Source organism: Agelaius tricolor, unplaced genomic scaffold (assembly GCF_023055355.1).
Source record: "Agelaius tricolor isolate 1412-34295 unplaced genomic scaffold, bAgeTri1.0.p SCAF_8, whole genome shotgun sequence".
Lineage (NCBI taxonomy): Eukaryota > Metazoa > Chordata > Aves > Passeriformes > Icteridae > Agelaius > Agelaius tricolor.
The window spans coordinates 7,245,062-7,268,433 of NW_027269268.1; the positions used below are offsets into that span (position 1 = coordinate 7,245,062).

Here is a 23,372-nt window from a genome sequence, read left to right on the forward strand (position 1 = left end):
GCTGTAAATATAAAGGTAATATTCTCCATTGAAGGTTATTTCTTAAGCAAATTCCTGGCTTTAGTCACTAAGGTTCTGAAGGTATTTAGGAAAGGCTTAAAAGTGATTTCTGCAAGATATTTCAAATCTCCTTTTCTTCTTATTGTAAGAAACTGGAAAATAGCATTATCTGAATAGATTTTAGTAGGGGAGTGGGAGACAATCTGAGGGATAGAAGTTCAAGTAGCATAAAGAACACAGTAGAGAGAGAGAAAGGATAAAAAAGGTTGACTGCAATTTGTGCTCATATAGCACCTATGATCTTGTCTGAGGTTCTCTCCTGAGGGCACAGACCCCACATAGAACGTGAGGCTTTGCCTGCAGGCCTGAAAGATGGGAACATGTCACTATTTCTCAGTTGCCAAAAAATGTGTGTGCAAATCCTAGAGATAAAGCAAATGCTATTCTGCTCTCTAATATCCAAAGAACTTTTGGACTCTGAAATCTGGATGCATGGCAAGGCATATTTCAGCCTCTATTTGGCATCAGCATTCAGCATAGTTTTGATAATAACGTGTCATATCTTCAAAGCAAACGCTGGTTGCATGTGTTGCTGGTTTACTCAGTAATTATTGAGCTAAACATAATAGGCAAAGTCAGACTTTGTATTTAGAGCTATATTTACTGAGCTATAAAGCTCAGTAAATGTTCTTCAAGATTTTACCAGTAAACATACAAAAGCACTACAGGCTAGGCCAGTCTGCCATGTCTTCTTACTCCAGTATTGAAATTGTTTATGCCTACATTCTTTGACCATTCAGCCATTCCAGAAAGTCTTGTCTTATTGGCACAAATGCAAACAGAAAACCCATTTAGATGTCCAGTATCTGCTACTGAGTTTTAAGCTTCCACATGTGAGTGTAAGCATTGGAACTGTATTTGTTATCTAAAATCAAACTCCTTGAAATATAAGGACTGCATTTTTTGGAGTCCTGGTACAAATGCATCCAGAAATAATCCAAAAAAGGCTATGATTGCATTTTTTCAACAAAAATCATGCATGTGCATCATATTTGTACCTGGGTCAGAAAAACATTTAAGCATTGAACCCTCACATTTCTGAAAAGGTACTGAATGGCAGCTAGGAAGAAAAATACATTCTCTGATACTGCCCAAGGATTTTTCTTCCCAGTTCTTTGCCAATCCCTTCAACCTCCCAGTGCCCCAGGATCTGAGCAGCCCAAGGGCAGAAAGGCCAGTGAGCAACTTACTCACACTGCTGCAGTTAAGCTTGGCTTTAAATACTGCCCTAACCAATCAAATTATTTTAGTTCTTTCAGCAAGTCTTAAGAAATATATGTATTTTGCCAGCTACCTGAAAACAAGGAGTAAATAAATCCAGAGATATCCAGATTTTTTCCACAGACGGTTTGCGAACAGCAGAAGAAGCTAAAATAATCATTTCTTTTGTGGATCCCTCATACAGGTCTTGTCTTTACCTCTCAACTAAAATAGTGAGAAAAAATATTAATATTTTGAAGAGAGACGTGAATATTTTTATGAAATGTGCCAAGTGGAAAAAGCAGGGCGGTGGAGGATATACGGTTTGCTCTCCATGACTAGGATCTGTATATAAGAGGAGAATGATGGCAATCCACAGCCGTGTTGACAATTCAGACATACAGGAAATACCCTTGTAGGAAACTAATACCATCTGGGTTTGGCCCAAGATGTGTGAATGAGAAATATGTTTCTTGTTGAGAATGCAAAGATAGTTTTGGACATTGCAAAGAAGGAATGTGTTAAGCATGCTCAGTTATAAAAATGAAATAGGGTGAGGCACTGCATGCATATGGAATAATTGGAGGAATATGTTTGTGTGTGTCAATAGCTGATGCAGACATAGAACTTCAGAACTCATTTGTCCTAAGACAACCAATAAATTACTATGAAAAATGTCTTCAGTACAAAAGGCTGGAAGATCTCTCAGTAAAGACAGCGTTGGAGAATGCTGATTTGTCCAAGCCCCCACTTTCCCTCATGGAAATGGAGGTTTGCTTGTCACACATGTTGTATTTGGGGGGCAAAAAGTGAAATAGTTCTGAAATTCTCGGAACATCCAGTTCTAATACGTGTAAAAGTGGGAATTTTGATTATTTCAGTGAGTTGTTTTCAGTTTAGAAATTAGTTTTAGTTAAAAGAATGTCAACACTGAAATGAAATATTTCATTTGGCCCTTTCTGAGAACCTTTCAGTCCACACTTGGTGAGAGTATGTTTTCAAAATCTCAGAATATTCTCACTCCTCTCTATCCTGTTCTGGCATTAACTGTCTGAGATTTTAGTGTCTGTTCTTGGCATAGGAAGGCTCTCTGGTTTCTAACGAAGCCATTGCCAGCATTCTGAGGTTCCTAAGACTCGCTGCCTGCGGGATGGATTTTTGCCTCTCCCTTGACACCCTCATCTACTTGTGAAAGCCCCAGCAGTGCTGATTTTTCTGTTATTTGTGAGGATAATGAATGCCTTGCCTTGGATAGGAAAAAGTTCCAGACTCTCTTTTTGGTGCACATTTGCCTTCTGCTCCAGACTAGCCTTGAGTACTATCATCCTTCCTCTAAGTTCAGGCTCTAAATGCTCTTTTTGAAGAAAAATATTGAGAAAATAAAAGGTTTGCTAAGCTTTCATGCCTGTTGAGATTCTGGATTAACCCTGTTGCAGGCTCAAAGACACTCATTTTACAAATTACCTGTTCCTTAACTGAGCAATGCTCATACGATGGCAGTAAAATGGCTGTTACTGTATCTTGGTCCTAATTTGGTTTTCAGCAGATTTTAATGTATGTGATTTCTCACTGTTTAACATTCCTGGAGATATTAATTTAACATGTATCAATTGTTTTAGTGCATATCCAGAAGTCTGAATGCAGAAAAGGGAAAAATGAATTTTCATTATTTTATCTTCAGTTCTTTTCTTCATTGAACTTGCATAGCACCTGAGACCTTTAGACAGGATGACCAAAGTCAATTGAACCAAATGTTCCTAAGACACTGAAGGCACACCACTGGGTGTCTTTGATTGATGGGCAACCTGTGCCAGTGTCTCTTCACCCTCACAGTCAAGAATTCCTTCCTCATATCCAATCTAAACCTGCCCTCATCCTCTGCCAGGCTGGACACACAAAGCACTGCTTTCACTTGCATCTCCTGTGGAACGTGCACATCTGCCTTGCACATCTGCCTCTCAGGGGAGGATTTATGACTGTGCAGGGCTTGGATTTTCCAAGCTGTTTATGCTGATGTGTTATGCACATATTCACTACATACACTTGCATCCAGCATTTAGACAAATACAGTTTTCCTTGGCCTTGTAGGTTAAATTCTCATCAAATGTCATTGGATTTGTAGCCCCAAAAGTGGAACATGAGTGGATATAAACAGTGCACACGTGCTTGATTTGCATATCTTAAGGCTTAAATAAATGGCCTTTGAACTATCTGGAAGGATTTATTTTATAGTAAAGAATAAACAAATGTGGTTATGCCTGCAACATTCAATTCCACTGTTGGGGAAAAAGGGTTTTGAAAACTGCACTTCATGTATGTGCCCTGTGTATTTTTAAAGAACTCATTAAATTATGGTTGTACTACGTATTTTAAATATTGACATTTCTGAGTGGGGTTTAATTTTTATTCTGCCAAGTGGTGTAAATTCCTGTTTTGGATTCTGAGGATTTCAGTGGAGGTGGAAAACCACTAATAATTTCTTCTTGTTCACGCAACTTATATTCCCTTGCATGTTTTAACTTGAGGCAGGCCTTTTCTATTGATGCTGATAACACTGCTTTGAGTGTAAACCAAACACTTTTGGAGTTGAAAAGAGTAAAATTTCCTCTAAGTAATAGCAATGATCATTACCTTAATATAAAATTTTGTTTCGTAAGGCTCTAATTCAGCAAGTATTTAGGCACATGCCCGAACTCCACTGATTTTTTTTTTCCTAGTGTAAAAAAGGATAACATGAGGCAGCCAATTCTCTCCACTTCAGCGTTTACTTGATTTTTGGTGTCAGTAAATGAGATCTGATACAATGTTGATGAGGCGATTTATCAATCAAAAGTGCTTCTGATTGAGGAGGAAAAGAAAGTACTGGAAAAAAGTGGAGAATTTTCTCTTAGAAAATTCTGAGATTTCATAAAGATTATTTTATGGTCTGTAGCTAACGTGGTGGTTATGCAGCTAAAGGCATTATCTTCACATCATTATAATGAAACATAACACTGGTATCCTATCCTTTATTAGCCAGGCTTCATTGGTATCTGACATTATATATTTCCTATTATAAATCTAAATAAGAACTTACACTGACCTGCATTAGACCAAACATTAAACAATTTACTAAGATTACAACTTTAGAAAAAAAAAAAAAAAGAAAGAAGTCTTTTAGACCACCAAGAAACAACCATAAATTTAAGGAAATATGAGGTTTCCACCATGTGACTTCCCCTGCAGAGTTATGCAACAGACTGCTGTTACTTAAAGGTCATACATAAAAAATTTATGGTACATTTTTTAAGAGATTTATGGTGTTTCTATTTATACAACTTATATGTCAACAATTTAAAGGTATAGTATACTAAAATAACAAATTAAATTCTAATCCCTTTGAATCCTTGATAAAATAGAATGCTTTAACGTTAAGTCATATATAAAAGAGGTTTAATAAATGTATCTGTATTAACTGATGTGGTATGTGTGATGTAATGATTAGCTGTTTATTATCTATTACAGATCATTTGCTCATTTTTATCTTGAAAATCATTTGCAAATGGGGCTGGTTAGGGGAGCATTCCTTGGAGCATAGGCCCATTATATGGTGGTGTAGCTCTCTTTAGTATTGCTCTGCAAATCAGTCTCAGAACTAACTTTCCTTTGTGCTGAGCTGAATGATGCCATTGATACAACCTACAACTCTTGTTTTGGGATATCTTTGAACTCACATACATATCATTTATGGAAGATGTTGCTGGATTTTCTGGAAGTAAAATTTTGTAATGCTGTATGATGGTACCAAGCCTTAGTTATTTGCTGAACTTTATTTGCTTTGCACTGGAATGAAATAAGAGCAGTTAGACACTCACTCAGCATTGCTAAGGCAAGAGGGTGAAAAAGACTGAGAGGGGCAATTTCTCAAAAGCTTTACCCCTGGGACTTTAACTCAGCCATGGGAGTCACATTGTGAAACTTGCCTTTGCACACCTAATGTAAATATATCCATGTGGGAGCTGAGACTGACAATGGATCGCTTTATGCCAGAAGTCAGAGCCAAATATGCAGATCTGGCAGGGATTATTGATGCTAAATTCATCCTTGAATTTTGCATATTAAATTAATTCATGAATATGATGGCTCCATTGGGGCACAGCATTTAAAGTACCCTGGAGTGTGTAAGCACTGTGATACCATAAATATTAATTTCTCATGAAAACAAGCCTTCACAGATAAACAAAGGTCCTAATATGTATAACATCTATGAACATGCTGAACCATAAACACATTTATAAGACCATTGCCTTTGAGGTCAACCATAAACACAGTGCTGAATGGGGCAAGAGCATTTGGAGAAAGATACTAATATGGTCATGGAGATTTGTGGTGTTGTGGCCTAATCTTGTCCTCAGGAAAGAGCCCAGGAATGCAGTCTGGTGGTACTAAGTTCCTAAAAATAGGGAGGGGAATTCTCCACAATTCTCCAGCTTGCTGTGCCACCCACCAGGTTTTAATTGTGGAGTCCCTACTGACTTGAATCATCGTATCTCATCCCTTGATGACTCTCACAGTATTCCTGTAGGGATGCCCTTTGTCTGGGCTCAAAGAACGTTCCTTGCCTTGCTGCGGGAGACGCTGCTTTATTGGTGTCCTTGGCTGCTGCTGTCTCCGGCTCTGAAGATAACAGAGTGCCTGAGCAGCCCTGCAGAGCTGGAGCTGATCCTCTAAGAGGTCCTCAGCAAAATGACCCAGAAGACCTTTGCAAAAAGTGCTTATGCAACGCTGTGTTACCGGGGTCCTTGCTGTAAAATACAGCTCTGCGGGTTCTGTGGATTTTGGAAGTTTCCAGAGTTGTGGCACCCTGTGATTTGTCTTTGCTGACTGCAGGAACATATCGCTATTCCTAAGCTGGTCATCACCCCTTCATCAACATAATTCATTCCCAGAGTAAGAAGCTGTTGTAAAGAAATTAGCTACAAGTCTTCCAGCAGAGTTTATAGGTTCGTAGGCCAACCCAAGCGGCAATTAATTTAAAAGAAGATGTGATCATTTCCTATCTTTTATGAGCATTAAATAATATCTTTTTTCTTTTTGACAAAAAATATTTGACATGTCAAAGGAGTAGAATAAGAGCTGATAGTATCTATGGTATTTTAAAATATGAATATCTTTTATAAATAAGAAAATCACAAAGTGTTAGAAAAGAATAACAGATACGGCATTTTAAAAGCTGTTTTTCTTTATAACACTTAAGTGTAGAGTTTCAGAGAGAAAACACTAATAAAAATTAGTCAGTCATCATTATGATGTCATTCTCATAATTTCCCTTGAAGTAAACTAGCAAGTACAAATAATATTTGTAATGTCTGACATCATCTATGTAGCTTTCCATATGCTCAGACTTTAGGTTAAATTTAGTGATGTTTCCCATTTGTTAGAGAGAACACCTTCTGGGTAGAATGGATTTCATTAAGAAAATCTCTCTGAAGTTAAGCCATCTTTGTAACTTGTTTGAAACAAAACAAAACCAAACCCCAAACAGTCCAGGAATGATAGGAGTACAGCAGTAGCAATTTGTCAAAAATGTGATTGTCTGTAAGAACCAAAGTTTCAGTCCTGAGTCTTGGGCTCACATGAAGAAAAGAACCATGCTCTTTGGTGTGGCTCTCTCCTAAAAGAAATAACCATCATCATAATTGTTTTATGTAGGAAACAATTTTCCCTTCCATGTGACAAATGCACATTTATCACAGTTGGTCTGCAATGGCTTCTTGGAATCAAACTTAAAAAAAAGTTTTAGAGGAGTCATGGACTCATTTTTTGTTGCTTCAGCATGACTGTCTCATCAGCATCCTTGTCCTTAGACAAATATCTGCCAGTTGAGTTAATTTGTAATGGAATTATCAGCTGGGATTATATCTTTCAAGTCATATTTCAAAGATACACAGTACACAAATGATGTGGACCCATTTAATCCAAAGACCCCTGACAGCATTTTCAAATGGTCCATTGCATTACTTAATATAAACTTGAAATTTAAGTAAATATTATTAATTATTCCTGATTTTGTTGTTGCTGTTGGAAGACTTGGGCATCTGTTTTAAATTATGTCATTATTTACACTTTTGCATTTGAATGGACATTAGCTAAATGCGACAGTTATTCAAACTCAAGGTAGAAAAAATTACTAGAGTTGTCAGAATATTGTAATACACTGATATATTATTTCTTCATTAATGCCAACATTTTCTATTACCCTCTCTTCCCCCCAAAAAGGAATAGGAAATTCACACATTTGCAATCTATACCTAAGTACTGAACGGAACAATTCCTGAAAGAAAAATAGCTTGCATAAACATAATTTCTTTTTTAGAAATATGAGGTATGTAATAATTAGTAGAGCCTCACTAAAGCTACAGAAACCATATTCCCTTAGGAGAAAAAGAACAGTAACTTCTGAAATAATGGCAGGCTACACACAGTTTGCTATATCTGAGGAATAAAAATGTAACTGCTTAAACATATTTCAAAGTGGTAAATTCACTTCCTCTACAAATTCATAAACTCAGAAATATTTCCTTGCAATTGTTCTTGGAACTGATAGAGGAAAATCTCCCAGGGACACACCAAATGTAATAAGTCTAATATGAAAATTGCCCTTTCTGCTCTGAAGATTGAAAGAGAGCAGATATTCTCCAGAACACCAGCAGGTTCCCCTGCTCCCTGCCCATATGGGCTCTTCCCACAGTCTCCCTGCATGAGGGACTTATGAGCCTCGTCAGAGCTGGCTGTATGGAAGGAATGTGGGCTCAAACATTTGCAGGCATGCCACAGAACCTCAGCAATCCAGTCTCTTGTTAATTACAACTAATATTTCATTATGTTGTGGAATTTTCAGCTACATAGCTGTGTGCACACATCTTAGTATGTCGTGTAGCCAACGCTTGCAATTAAATTAGAAGCTTTGCGAGCATAAGAGGTGTATTGAAAGCTGAAATTAGTTGAATAAAGCACTGCAAGTAGGTTTTCAGCTTTTTAATTTGAAACCTTCAGACTTCTTGATTGCAGGAAGAAGTCTGAGAACACAAATCAAACTAAAAAGTAAGGAGGCAGTGAATTTCCACTCCCCCTGTTTTCAAATGAACTCTTTAAGCACGTGGCTTTTAAGCCAATTTCATGATTTTGGAGTCTGCCTCATGCGTGTGTGAATGGACAGGACTGAAGGTACTTTACATGGCTTATTTAAAAATAACATCCTAACCCAAGCTATAAATCACAATAAGTATTTAATGCCTTACGTATATAATAAATATTCAAGTCTAAGTATCTGGTTACAGCAGTGATTAAGAGTTCTGAAAATCAACCCGTTAAAGGACAGTCTTCAGTGGGAATAGTGTGAGTGGTGAGGCTTCTTTCACACCCTTCTGTGTATATTTGCAGTTCACAGCCATTAAGTCAGCAACATCACAGCATCTGTTACTTCTGAACTCTGATGCACATCCATGCTTTTGGCAAATTTCATTTGAATACTGCTGTTTGAGGAATTAAAGTAATTCTTAAGACAGAGAGGAGCCAGCCTGATATGAAGTTCTAAACTTTACAGTGTTTAAAGCAGCTTGATGGGTTTTGTGGTGGGAAGAGAGAGTGGAGGATAAGAAAGATATCTCGGAGAGGCTATCTCTGGATTCTAGTTTTTAAACAGAAACCTTGATCTTCGTTGTGCTGGGGAAGAACTACCTCTGACTGGATAGCCCAGCCAGAAGGAATGAATCAGAGCTACAGATAGAGATCCCTGCAGACTTTTTCTTTTCCAAATCCCATTACATTTGCAACAATGCAGGCAGGGAACTGACTGGCTGGGGACAGCTCTGCTGAAAGGAGTGTGGGGTCTCGGCAGACAGAGAATTGAACGTGAGCCAGCAGAGAGCCCTGGCAGCAGAGAAAACCAGCAGCAGGCTGGGCTACTTAACAAGAGCACAGGCAGCAGAGAAACCCCTTCTCCCTGCACTCAGGAGGCTGCAGAGAGGACGCTGCACCTGCAGTTCTGAGTTCTACAGCCCCTCAGCACCAGAGCGGTGTCACTACACCACAGTGTGAAGGGGACTGGGATCTGGAGCATTTGCCCTCTGCAGAGAGGCCACCAGAGTGGGGCTTGCTCAGCCCAGGGAATAGAAGGCTTTGGGACCTTGTTCTGCAAGTGGGGTAGTTGGGTGTGACAATGACATTAGAGAATGACATCCCCAATGTAATTGTCATTGGCAAGAGTCTGTGACTCATATGCCAGCCTAGGGTTTTTGGCAAAACATTTCTGTGGCAGGTACTGTTGGAAAACCCTACTCAATATATATAAAAAAGCCAAACAGTTCAGGCACCTAATCTAAAGATTTAACCTATCAAGCTACTTGTTATGTTGTTAGGGATTCTTTCTCCTTTTCTTTTTCTGTTTTTACTAGAATTTCTAGTCTTTACCTGAGAAGGATTCCAAACAACCTTCGTAAGGATCAGGAGAGGAATTTTGCACTTGACTCATAACAGGGACTACAATCTTCAATTCAGATATCTTGGATAACGTCCTTGATCTATATAGAGCAATGAGTCCCTTTTACCAAACAATATTTAATTTCATGCAGTAGCACAGCAGGTCTCTGTGAGCAAGGACCATTGACTTTATATGTGCCTTTGAAGCTGCCTCTCTGAAGTTAATTGTATTATTGTATATTGTGTCCAATATTTTGTAATTTTATAAGCTTCCCCAGAAGCATATCTTGACAATTCCTAGTTACTGTTGGAAATGTTTTCTATTGCATCCAGCCCTGACACAAACCAGCCTGTACATGTGAGTCTGGTAGCCTAAATGAGTTATCAAGTCACCAAGCTTTGCAGCATACCTCAAGTTTCACATAGAAGCTAATTTTGAGATGCTTGGTCCTGTCCCATGCAGAAAACAAGCACTAGCACTATGGTATTTCTGGACAAGGAATCTGAAGCAAAGATTAAAGGTGATAGTTCTATAGGCTACCACACCAGCAGACATAGGACCCACCTGCACCCAGTTTTATTGACAGTAGGCCCAGTTCCCTACCAGGAAAGCTACATGGCTGCTGTGTTTTTTGTAAGCAATTGGATAATAAATTATAGCAGCAGAAAAGCTACAGGCTTTTTCCAAATTAAATATATTTTTAGATGCCGTCAAAACCCTTTTCAATATTATTTTGTTCAACTGTATCTTGCTGTACTGCTGAGGATGCTGCTGAGTTAAATAGTGACAGTGTTCATTACCCAAATATCTCTTTTAGATACTGCTCAATAACTGCTTTTTATAGTTGGTTAGATTTTTGGAGTTGTCACTGACACTTCTTATATTCTTTTCCAGGACAGAACAGAATAAGGTCAGAGAGCTCTTTGTGTGTTGAAAGATTCTTTATGTTATATTGAATTACTGTGCCATTTCATTACTTATATTTAAAAAAATTTCTCTAGACTTCCTTCCAGCACACTCAATCTTGTATCACCAGCAAATTCAGACAGTTAGTTATGAACTTTTCAAAGTAACAGCTGATTTTCTGGAAGCAATACAAGATTACACATTTTAAAATTATTTTAAAGATATGGATTATTTATTTGTTCTATTTGTTTTTCACTCCTAATTTAGAAGTGTACTGGAGATATGTCCAGAGGCATTGGTATAGTGCAGTTCTTGCCTGAGTGGAGTCAGAACCACAACAGCTCGTGTTTTTATTGCAAGAGCAGCAATCCCTCATACCACTTTCTTCAGAAACACCAAATAAAAACTTCTAGAGATATAAATTACTTTCTCTTCATTATCTTACAGATTCTTTGACAGCATTCTGTTTGTGGCAAGAAATCCACATTTAAACAAGATGCTTTTTTGGGCCTAATTTCACAATTCTCCTAATTTTTCATCTGGGATTTTTTGTTCTCCCTTCTCTGTATTTTGCAGGATGACCTTCAGAGCCCTTTAAAAGCCAGATTGAAAGATGAAATTTTGTAAAAACAAATAGCACAGCTTCATTACCTTAACTACTCTAATTTTCAGTTGCTTTCGAGTACTTATATTCAGGGTAATTTATGCTGGTGCTTTCAATGATTTCTCTTCTCCCTCTTTTTTTTTCCCCCTTCTCATCCTACAGGTGGAGAAGCAGCAGATGTTAAACACCAACTATAGGATGTTCTTTTCTCAGTTTCTCTTATGGAAAGAAATAAAGTTGTATCTTTTCCTTTTATACTCCATTGGTCCCCCTAACCAGCCTCTGCCAAAGATCATCACTTAGCTTGAGGGAGTTCTTCTATTATGATGTCTTTAAAAATTCTCTGTATTTTTCCCTATTTGTCCTTTAAATTTCCTCTCAAACCTCAGAATGTCATTCTACCACGAATATTTATGGGAAACTCCTACTTACTCTGTCAGTGAAACAATGGCAGGATATAACCCTTACTCTGGTGTTCTGAATTTATATTCTGCTCTATTAGTGCCACTTGAGTTGGATTTCCATTTTATTGTAGGATTATTATTTTTTGGGGGCCTGAACATTCCCTTGTACCTCGTGATATTTCTCACCTTCTTGATTCCTGATTGTTCCAGTATATACATATTTTCCCTGAATCTAATAAGATACTTTTAAAGAACCTCCATGCTGCTTCTATGGATTTTAATTTCCTAACTTTCCCCTTCAGGCTATTTCTAACTTCCTCAATATAAAAATCTTCCTTTTTTGAAAAGTACTTTAATATTATTACCTTATGGTAGGTTCCCACGGGAGGATGTTGAGCTTAATTACATTATGGTCGCTTTTATTTAGTGGCTCAACCATGTTAACTTCCTGAATCAACTCATATATTTTGCTCAAGATCTGCATCAAGACTAGATTTGCCCTCTCAGTAGTCCACAGAAATTGTGATACCTTACAACTGAAAGCCCATGATGATGCCCAGTAATGTATCTCAAGCAATCAGTTGTTGTTGTGCTAAGATTCAGCTGAAAACAATCTTTAGGAGTGAACTATATGGTGGTTCTGAAAAGCAGATTGAAATATGGTTTGTCTTTGAACTAGATCCACTGCTTCTCTGAACTTATAAACATGACTTTGAAAGAATGTACACTGTTTTCCTGATTAGGAGTCCCTTCTCTTTTTTTTTTCCATTACTCATTTATTTCAACCCCAGTTTTAAAATCTATCTCATTAGAAAAGCATTCTTAATAACAGAACTTGAAACAAATATAGACATGTGTATCCTCGTTCAACACAGAGCTATTACTATTACATGTTATGAGAGCACAATATTTGGTATTAGTCTCAATTTCTTTATTATTTTAAATGCCAAACTGATTATCTTAAATCAAACTTTTCTTAAATTTTCCAAGAAAGGTTTACTTCATTAATGTTACAATTTATGGTTCACATTTCGAAAGAAAGCTAAAAATAATTTCTAAAATAGTGTGTCTTTCTGACATAAACACAGCTAACTTACATTTTTGCAGTTTCCAGGATTGTTTCACTTGTACAAAGCAGTAAAAGTATCCTGCTCTTTCCATTTTTCTCGTACTATAAGAACCAAGAAAGCAGGAATTTGTTTAGCTCATTGGCTCCATTTATCCTGAGCCAAGACCATGATCTTGGAAACCCTGTAACTTGGCTGAATACAGTACAAAGTTCTTTGCAAAAAGCCAGTGCAATTAGAACAACACAGTGTATGTTCAGTCTCAAAATTAAGACGATAAAGTTTCAAACAGTTAGAATTGAAACAAAGTATCATGGACCCAGACCTTTAATCAGTTGAACACAAATCCTAATTCCACTAGATTTTGATCAAATGAAGAATTGTGTGCTTGAGGACAGCATTAGGAAAACACTATTCTACCTTCTTGTAAATGGGCAGAATTCACACAGAAAACAAGGAAACATAATGGAAGAAGTGCAAGTTTTGTGCAGTCCAGCCTTGGGAGCTCCTCTGAATGCTCCAGACAGAGTGATACTATAGCACAGCAATAGCCTCTGCACTTTCTGCTTTATCACTGCTTACTGCTCAGTGGCCATACACATTTGCTAACCAAGTCAGCACGTTGCAGACACTGTTTCAAAACCCAGTGCTTCAGTTCTGAAGCTCCTTTTTTTTCCCCCAAAACCTCCCCTTTGCTGCATATTTAGAACACCTAACACATGCATAAGACATTCTCTTCACTTTTTTGAAATCATCTGTAATTTCTACCTTGATGAACTACAATACTTAAGGAAATCAAATAAATAAAATTCAGTACCAAGCATTGTAGTTCATGATGTTTCAATCCACCTAAATTATTCATGGCTTGTTGAAAGTACATTTTTGTTTTATTGAATAAAGGAATTATCAGGCTCTATTAGAAATAATTTTAGTTCTCCTCACATTGAAAGTAATTTTCTTTCATGCATTTTGTTTGCAATTTTTTTTGACGATTCATATAAAGTGATTTCAGAAGTTACTAGGTTAGTAAGGATCAAATTAGGTTCACTTCCCTTAGTCATTTGCTACCTTTTTTCCTTAGGATACTTACTTCTGGAAGTTGAAATATTTATGCAGATGGTAAAATAAAATATATACACATTGATGAAATGTATATGCATTTTATACAAAACAGAGAATTATATGGATTGTATAGAACTACGTTCCTTTTGGTTTTTTATTTGTACCGTAAAAGTTTAATAAACTCATTTAAAAGCAAAAATTTTTAATAGACAATATAATTTGTAGGGAGAATGTATCTCTACAAGAAGTGTTAAATGTTGCAAGTTACAAAATGCTGACTCATTAAACTACAGAAAAACCACAGTTTTCAATGTTTCTGCTTCAAGGATGACATTACTTTCAAATTAAGTAATCCATTACACATTTCTTTACCAAACAATTGTAAATAAAGGGTTTGGTCCAATTGTACCTGCGGTTCTCCCAGCCCCCACGGGCCTTTGGAGAAACATGGATCCTGTCTGTGATATAGTTTTGGTTTTTCCCACTTAGGGAGAACTAGGAGAGGGGTAAAACCCAACAGGGGCTGGTTTCTGTGAGGCAGTTCCCTAATATTCCCTACTTTTGGATTTGTCTGCTGCTTCAGACTTTGGACATGATGTTTGGAACTCCCCTGGGTTTGGCAGGGCTGTGATCTGAAAGTCACTGTAGGGGCAAATTGGAGTGATCTCCTAGGTGGCTTGTTGAGGTTTATTTGATCTTCTGGCTTATTTACCCAGGCACACAGCTGCTTGTTACATGAGAGCACCGTGACTTCTTGCTCCTTCCCTCAAAAAGTCACTGGAGCAATCCTGTCCTGATAATATTGTCCTGTCATATCTTGTAAGGCCATTATGGGGAAGGAAAACAGCAGCAATGGAAGTTGCACATCACCTCTCTTCTGATCTGAGATCCTTTTGATTTGATGAGATCTTTGAAGTGCTCAGGGTTTTAACAGCCCTAAACATGGTGTGCTACTTGATAGAGTCAATAGTGCTTGGGCATGTCTTCAACCAGGCCTCTGTGAGGTGTACAATACCATTTTACATTCATTACTAACAATTAAGTATCCAGTTTGTTATGGTATGCATTTTCTTTAAGGAAGAACTCAAGTAAGTACTTTTCTTATGTGGTTTGATATTAAATAAACCTCTTCTCAAACACTACAGCTCACTCAGATCCATGTATCTACTACCACTTGTGTGCTGTCTCTGGGCTGTTACAGTGATTGAGAATCCAGCTGAGGGAGATTCACCAAATTTTTAAGAATGCCAAAAATATAAAGGTTTTTGGGTGATTTACTCCCTCTTTTATTCCTTTTCAAGGCATTCAGTTAGCATAAAAATAATGATTATTACATAAATTAAAGTTGTTGCAATTCAGCTGTAGGGATTGCAGTCCAAAGCCAGTGAAGATAGATCAAGGTTTTAAAAAGTATCTGCTGTAAATTAAAAACAAATGGTTGAGAGTATTTTGCAGACCTCTCTCCCTCAGATTGTATATTCCATTTTCCAAATTAAATCTAAGCAAGAATATTACTTTATTGAGATTTATGGAATAATTTCTTTAAAAATTCCAGCAATATGAGAATGTAGGCAGACACTGACAATGAAGAAAAATAAGTGTCAGCTACTAAGTGGTTTCATCTTTTGGAGCTTTTTATGTTTTTGGTAATGGGAAAAATTAGTTCTGACTGCTTTTTACAGCTAAAATTATATATAAACCATTAATTACGGGCAGATCATTTGTCCAACTTTTACTGCAGAGGGGATAAAATGGGTGGAAAACATGATAATATACCAGTGCTCCTTGGAGGAAGTGTTCCTCCCTCAACCCAACTTGCTGATCCTGTCTAAGGAATAAGACTTAAGAGCTTGTGAGAAAATGTGTGTAAGAGGATATAAAAGAAAATTGTTCTGTGGCATCTGGGGGAAATATATATAGGAATAGCAGTTGGGCTGTATTAACTATGAAAGTAAATGTGTTACTCAATTTTTCACCTCTTTTAAGACAAACACAGGACCCTTTTTCCATGTGGCACAGTACAAGGGATGTAACAAAAGGAAATCCTAGCTCTGGTGGACAGGAAAGCACAGAGAAGAAGTCCCAAGGACACAGACTGGTTTCGAGAGCTCCAGTGTGTCATGGATTCCCTGAAGGATTCTTAGGACCTCATTACAGTTTTTGGGGTGTCCAAGAGCTTAAAAGGATGATGAATCCTGGAGCCTAAGTGGACTGTTAAACCTCCTCCCATTAAAGAAAAACATGTGGTTGAAACTGTGTTGGCTAAAAACCATGGAATTTTCTGCGTAACTTTATTCCTTCTTTGCCATTTTGTGTTGGCTATCATGATCTGCCTGTTATATTTCAGCAAAAGCAATAATTTCCTTTTAATTAGATAATTGCCATGTTATTCATTGGTTTTGATCACTTCTAAATTCAGCTTTTGGTTTTAACAAATGTAGTTTCAGAAGATGATGGATTTTTACATTTTTTAAACCGCTAAATGTTCAAAAAGGATTTGTACACATAACAAAATTAAAGTAGGGATTATCTAGCACTGTGTGTGGGATACAGCTATAATCTATACAGAGCATGGAAAAGAAACTGGCATTCTCAATTGCACTGCACACATCTCAGTAATAACAGGGTATGAGGCATACAATTTCATGGAACACCCACAATGAAAATTATTCTTTCCAAACAGAGAATTGTTTTGGAATAAGTTAGGTTAATTGGCACCATGGGATTCCTCTCAAGGAAACACAGAACATTAAAATCTACACATGTGCATGTAAAATGATAAAGTATTATCTTCTTTCCCCTCTCAGCTCCTCAAATCTGAGACACGCTACCCAAAATCAACAGACACGATTATGTTTTGTTGATTCAAATTTCCTCAGAATAAACTGGCAATTCTTCATCTGGTCAGCTTACAACCTGAGAGCCACTGCACTGTTCCACAATTGCTAGCTCGAGTAGGGTTATCTAGTGCAGGCTCTCACACAAAAATAGAGGTCTCGAAAAGCTTTTGGCACATGCTTTTTAGATGGTAAAAACTTTCATTTTTAACAAAGCTATATGGTGCTAAGATACAACCTCTTTCAAAGGCCTGTTGTGTCCCTATTAGGATTAGAACCAAAATCTGCAAATGTTTAATGAGAAATTCAGGCACATTTCACTGTCATTATGCAATCTTTGGTTAAAATGCAGTATTTTACAGATTCTGAACACAGCTAAAGTATATTAAGTCCTCACAATAGCAATGCTGCCCTCTCAAAAATTACAAAGAACTGATTAAGAAAAAAAAAATCTTCCTATTCATGAAGAAGGCTGAATTCTCATGCAGAATATTGTGTCTGTTTTGTTACTGTTTAAGGTCACTATAAACAATTATATTCAATGTGGTTTATCTTTAAAATGTCCTGAATTTTTCACATTTGGCCATTTTCACACCTTAACCATTATTTCTTTCTGAGTTTTCTGCTCCAGTTATGTCAAGACATTTAAAAGCAATTAACTGTGGTGCCTAGTGGGCAGGTCACAGGTGAGGTGTGGCCTCAAAAATTATGTCTGTTGTGCCACAGGTCTGACTGCTGTTCTTCTGACCTCTCAGATGAGTGAGAAACCCCCATGTCCTGGGACCTGACATCACTTCACCTGCAAGTCCTGCTGAAAAATAGTCTTCATCACTTCCCTGTCATCACTTCTCTCTGCAGTCTCCAGGAGAAATCCAAGGTCTGTCATTTTTGCAACAACACAGGAAATGTAGTGTTTCAGCTTCTCACCAAAGACATGCTAGAGTCCCCCTTTTCATACACTGAGAAAGGAGTTCCAGGACACCCCAAAATACCCCAAATTATCACTGTTATATGTCAGTGATTTCATCCACCTTGCCCCTCTGCCTGGGCCTATGCACATGTCTTACATGGATTTACCATTTCATTACTCTTAGAAGTACAGGGGCAGGACAGCAAATAGAGATTGCACTCAGCACTGGTGCAATTAATTGTAGACTGGAATGAAAATGAAATCTTTGTTCATCATAGAATATATGTCATACTTATGTTCTGTGCCTCAACATTGATATTTTAGAGGACTATCCCCATTCTTTATATATAGCTGAGAGCTTGGTCTGGTAGGACAATGAGGATTAACTTTCCAGAGTTTTCACAATCTGTTTCTGAATAACTCTGAAGAATTGCAGGCCCATTGGGTTGAAGAAGGAAGAAATTCAGATAGGACCTCTCAGTTGTCCTTCCAGTGTCCAGAGAGAAATACAACCTTCCACTGCTCCCCTTTCTCTCCATACATCAAAATAATCCCTTTCAGGACCAACTGGTCATGAATTTAGTAGCCACTGTAAGTTTGGCTTTCAAGGGAGCAGAGAGCAAATAACCTTTGTGGAGCACAACAAGATAGTTGTGCTTTGTGGAGGAAAGCACAGCTTGTTGTGATGTCAGGGCAAAAAGTTCAAGAAAGGTTCATTGATTTCAGCCTCATCCATGTAAATGTTCAGAGGGAAATAAATTGAAATTGCTGGACTTGGATGGAAGGATTAGAGTGAATTATGTGAATTATTCTGTCAGTAATATAAATCCTGTGGATATCAATGGACAGTGTATGTGTTAACTTAGATCTGTCTGTGCATCAGCAAGATGCAAGAACAAATGTACACATCCAATCAAGAGGAATATGTGAGAAGTTTTATCAGTGACAGAACTGAGCAATTCAGCAAATAACACAAACAATCTGATTCCCACGTGAAGTTTTAAATAGATTTTATCCCTGGCTTACTGTAGATTTTGTAGCCACTCCTCACTGCAAAGACAGCACAACCTCTTATAACTTCTTGGAGCAGGCTTTTCCAGGACTCGAGGTAGTGGCAATTTAAAGAAAAAATTATCTGATTATATGTTGAATGACCTGAGTAATAATATTCATATGATTAAATGTCACAGAATCATGGAATCATTAACTTTGGCAAAGACCTCTATGATCATTAAGTGCAACCATTAACCCAGCACCTCCAATGTTCACCACTAAACCACGTCCCCAAGTGCCACTTCCACCTGCCTTCTGAACACCTCCAGGGGTGATGGTTCCACCACTTCCCTGGGCAGTCTGTTCCAATATCTTGACACAACCATGAAGGCACAGTAGATGTTCCACTACTAATCATGCATTCCAGAAAAAAGATTCCTGTGGTGACCAGATGCTTATTTGATCCTGAGAAACTCTGGAATAATTGGCTCAGAGCAGCACAGTTAACATGTTTAATGCCTGACAGTCTACTCCCATATTCTTATACTGAACATATGAATTGCTGTGTTCCACAGCAGTCTTCATGGCATCACAGAAATTTCCTACCTGAATCACTGGATCACTCATTAATAAGATTCTGCGGGACTGAAAGCATTTGTGCTCTGATTAAAAAACTACCAAAACACAGTAAGAGACATATCTAACTTTTAACTCATCTAAAGGCTATTACTGGGAAATTTGCTGAGCATACACTTAAAATAATTGTCAGATATTTCTGTGGAGTTTTTTTTTTCCTGCAAAGAGAACTGACTGTTATAATATTTGTAAGGAATTAAGTAGGAATATAGCATTTTAAAAACTTTGGGAATTAAAAAAACCTCACATAAAGTAGTCTTACCGATATTAGTTTGAAAGCAAGATGAACTAAGAAAGTGACTATAGCTTAATATTTAGGGGAAGTTTCTGTTTGTTTTTGACAAGTAAAACCATAGTCTTAGATCAGATACCTCTGTCTAAGGTAGATGACAGAGGTAGAGTTTAACTCAATGGTGATCTCTATACCACTTAACTGAGATTTTCTGTCCCTTTTCCCTTCCCTCCCCTGCCATGCCCTTTCCTTCCTCAGAGACTTTGCCCTTTATCGTGATATTCCCATGAGATACATGAGAAATATTTTATTACTGGCTAAAAAAAAACCAAAAAAACAACTGAATCTCTACACAAGTGCAAGTGGTAACTGCACAATGGCAAATTTAAGGACACCCATTTTGCAGGGGTTTCTACTCTCAGCACTGTGTGAGGCAAAGTGCAGCAGAGTGCAGCCGTTCTTGCTGGCTGAGCAATTTATGACCCTGTAGCCAGCAGATACACACCGGAGCTGCACCAGAGCTTTGTCACAATCAGAAAGGAAAAAAAAAAGAAAACAAAACCAAAAAGCAATAAACTGAAAATAACCTAAGGATCAGAGATGACAAGCAACTGAACATGAAGCCCTGCTGCAATTCTGTACCTAAAGAGTCGTTCAGTCAGTGGATTTATAAGTAGAAAACGACCTTCTAACTACAGGGACTTGATTTTACCATTGGCAGCAGTAAGATGTAAACTTGGCTACTTTGTACAGTTCTGAGGTCCTTAGTTTTAAAAGGATTTGGGGAAGTTGAATAATTATAGGGAAGGACCACAAAAATGATTTAAGGACAAACAGTTGCAGCCCTAGAGCTACTTAGCTTTTCAGAAAGTATCCTGAAAGGTGATTATAGCATTTACTTCCCAAGAGAAGTGCTAAGTTCCTAATTTTTTTGTAGTTGCCAAACTGTACCTTGATGCCTTCCCTTCTGAACAATATATTTTAAACCAATTTATTTTAGACCAATACAGGTTTTTGGGCTCAGGAGAGAAGAAAGTAAGTGAAAATTGATGTAATAGGTTGTGCTACATTTTATAGTGATTGCTGCTAACCTAAAGGTTTCCAAAGCTTAGGAAATAATACAGTTAATAAGATAAAATACAGTCACTGGAGTATGAAAAGTTGGAGAACTGCTACAGCATTGACCATTTTTCTGTAAGTTAGATACAATCTTGAGCACCAGGTGACTGGACTGATCTTGTAATAACAGCATAATCAGCATTGTTAAAGCTCATTGTTACAGCAGGAAATCATTAAATCCAAGTGTTTGGAATGTTTTGACACTTTTTTTTACCCTGCTGAGCATTATGAGATAAAATCAGATTTGCATGATACTTTTGGAGCTTTTAATTTTTTTGCCTAAATTTTGACAAGAGATTCAGACGCATCAGATCTAAATTTTCTAGATAATTGATTAAGGTCTCCTTAAATGCCACTTAGTGTTACCATTATTAGTTCAATAGCTTCTCATTTCAACTTTCTGCCTCTCTTCTACTTGCTAATAGTTTAAAACAGAAAGAAAATGACAGCAGTGAAAATCAGACAAAGAAAAAATGGTTTCTAATATTTTCATTAAAAATTTGTCTTTGCTACATAACTTTGAAGGAAGAACTGTAAAATGTTGCTCTGCAACTAACAACTCTCTTCTCCACAACATAATGGAGCAGTAAATCACCAAAACAGGGAAAGCAGACTTTTAGTTTGGGTGTATTATGAGGGGGTTTTTTGGTAAAAGGTTCATTCTTTTCTTCTGTATACACTCAGGACAGTTCACAATATTAATGGGTATGTTAATATATTAGGAGATGGAATTGGTATTTTCTCCACTACACTGGGCTAGATATTCCTAAACAGTTGAGCCAGGTGCATGGCCTAGATTTGGGTTACAGGTCCATGTCTCACTCATGTCCTCGCTCAGCTTTGAGGCAAGACCAAGGTACACGGATTTTTCTTGTCACCACATTCCTGAGGCAGGGGAGGAGGTGGCAGGAGGGGCTTGGCCAAGTGTCCACACTTGGCAATACTTATGTAGCCAGGGTGACATAAAATGCAGTGGAAAAGGCCACAGATGTTGAATTAGCAAATTCTTGATTAATATCCATTCATGGCTTCCAACAACTAAGTTAAAAAATAGGAGATCAAAAAAGCATTCCTGCTAACTGTGCAGAAATTAGGAGACGTGCAAAGAAAAATTGGTTCTTAAGCTTTTTAAAAATTGTTTTTAAATCTTCAGGAATCCTGCATCTAATGTTCTCTTGAGTAGAGCCACAAAGAAGCACAAGTCACTATCATCCATTCATGAAATCTATCTCTGTTATGAAATGCTTCTCCACACTTGTGCTAATTCCTTCTGAGATACTGGCAGCAGATAAAATTATTGCTGCTCCTTTTTAATTTTAACTCCTTAAAATTAAATCATGTAGCTGTCAGTAATTGTACTGCAGCAACAGTTTTCAAGCAGAGAACCTCAGTGATTTCAATGAACATTAAAAGCCAATGGACCAATAAAACTTAGGCAAAGAGTTGTACCACTCTTCTCACTTCCTTTCTATTTATATCCACAGACCTTCCCAGGAGTGATGGACAAGAAGCAAGCCCAGACAATCCTACTGATGGGCTTAGGGCAGCAGAGCCTGTGAAGAAGCCCTGCAAAGGTGCTCAGAGCAATGTTAGGGGCTTCAAATGAATTTCATCAACACAGGGACCAGTAGATCCATTAGAGAAACAAAAAGGCATCTTTTTAGAAGGGAAACATGAATGACTTATTATTATTATACAATGCAATCATCTTTCTTTCTCTGTTTTTGTATATTGTCTTTCTCCTTATCTGACTGCCAGTGCTGTAATGAGTGAAATATGTTAGTGAGATCAAAACTAACCTCCAGGATTATTTTTATGAAGGAAATATATCACTTCAGTTTCTTGGTTATATCAGCTTCAGGATAGTTTTAAGTTGATTCTTTGGAACAGATTTGCTAATTTAGGACAATGTAATGATTTTATCACTACTAAATTTCCTCTTGACATTAAAGAAGAAGACAAAATCAACCACCACTATATTATTCCATCTATTGGTATTATAAATATCTTAATGGGATAGCTGTCCAAAATTCTTTTCAGAGGCATCAATTTATATTACCTTTGATTCAATCACAGCTGCATTATTGGCATTGTCATTATCATTATTCTAATTATTTACTGGGTACAACATATGTCTCTAAAATTCTGAAAAAGTATTTTTGCTGTTTTTACTGTCACTGGAGTTAAGTATTTGTTTGTATTTCTCTTTTCAGATACTTGAGTGTAAGAGAGAAAATTTTTACACTTGTTTTTAGGGGAAAAAACAGTTTGCCTTTTCTTGTTATTATTGCTCTGAGGCTGGAAAACAGATGAGTGGTTTTTGTTTTCTTCAAAGTGTGTACATCCAAATTCTGGCACTATACATGGTTCCTAAGTGAGGACAGAGGACACATTGCATGATGTTTGCACTGTGCAAGTGGATGCAGTGTTTCACATAGTGGTTTGTTGAGGTTTTTGTAACTGCTGACTGTTCTGCACTGCCTGCTGGAAAATCATCTGTCCAGAGTATTCTCCATTACTGATTTCTAGTATTGAAGTGTGTAACAGGTAAGTAAAACCAAATACTCTGTCAAGTAGTGACAATGCTGCCATTGCCACAGTGATCTCCCATCCTTGTGGGTAAGGAACCATGGACAATGCTTACAGGAACTAGACTGCAAACGTAAAAATGTTTAAGAACCCTTGTTTTAAAACTATAATTTAGGTTATAAGGGGTTTGGGGTTTTTGATTTATTTATTATTTTATGTAATGTACTCATTCCACAAATTCTTTACTCTTTCTGTTTAAGAGCTGGAGTCCTGCTCCTAGGCACATTCCCTTGCTCCTTCCCTGCAAAGTACATAAAGCCTCCCTTCTTGCCAGCCTGCATTAAACACTGCA

At 37.4% G+C, this 23,372-nt stretch overlaps 2 protein-coding genes across 6 annotated transcripts in view; one reads left to right on the forward strand and one right to left on the reverse strand.

The window, feature by feature from the left end:
• ANAPC10 (anaphase promoting complex subunit 10) overlaps positions 1-22,874 on the forward strand; it is a 142,147-nt gene extending 119,273 nt beyond the window's left edge. For 4 of the 5 annotated variants that reach the window (XM_071431519.1, XM_071431517.1, XM_071431518.1 and 1 more), the window contains exons 7-8: positions 17,328-17,478; positions 21,976-22,874. The gene's annotated coding sequence lies outside the window, so the exon portion shown is untranslated. The remainder of the gene's footprint in view (positions 1-17,327; positions 17,479-21,975) is intronic. The other variant, XM_071431522.1, reaches the window with a different exon arrangement.
• Positions 1-23,372, reverse strand: part of HHIP (hedgehog interacting protein) — a 75,444-nt gene that overhangs the window by 34,062 nt on the left and 18,010 nt on the right. The window lies entirely within an intron of this gene.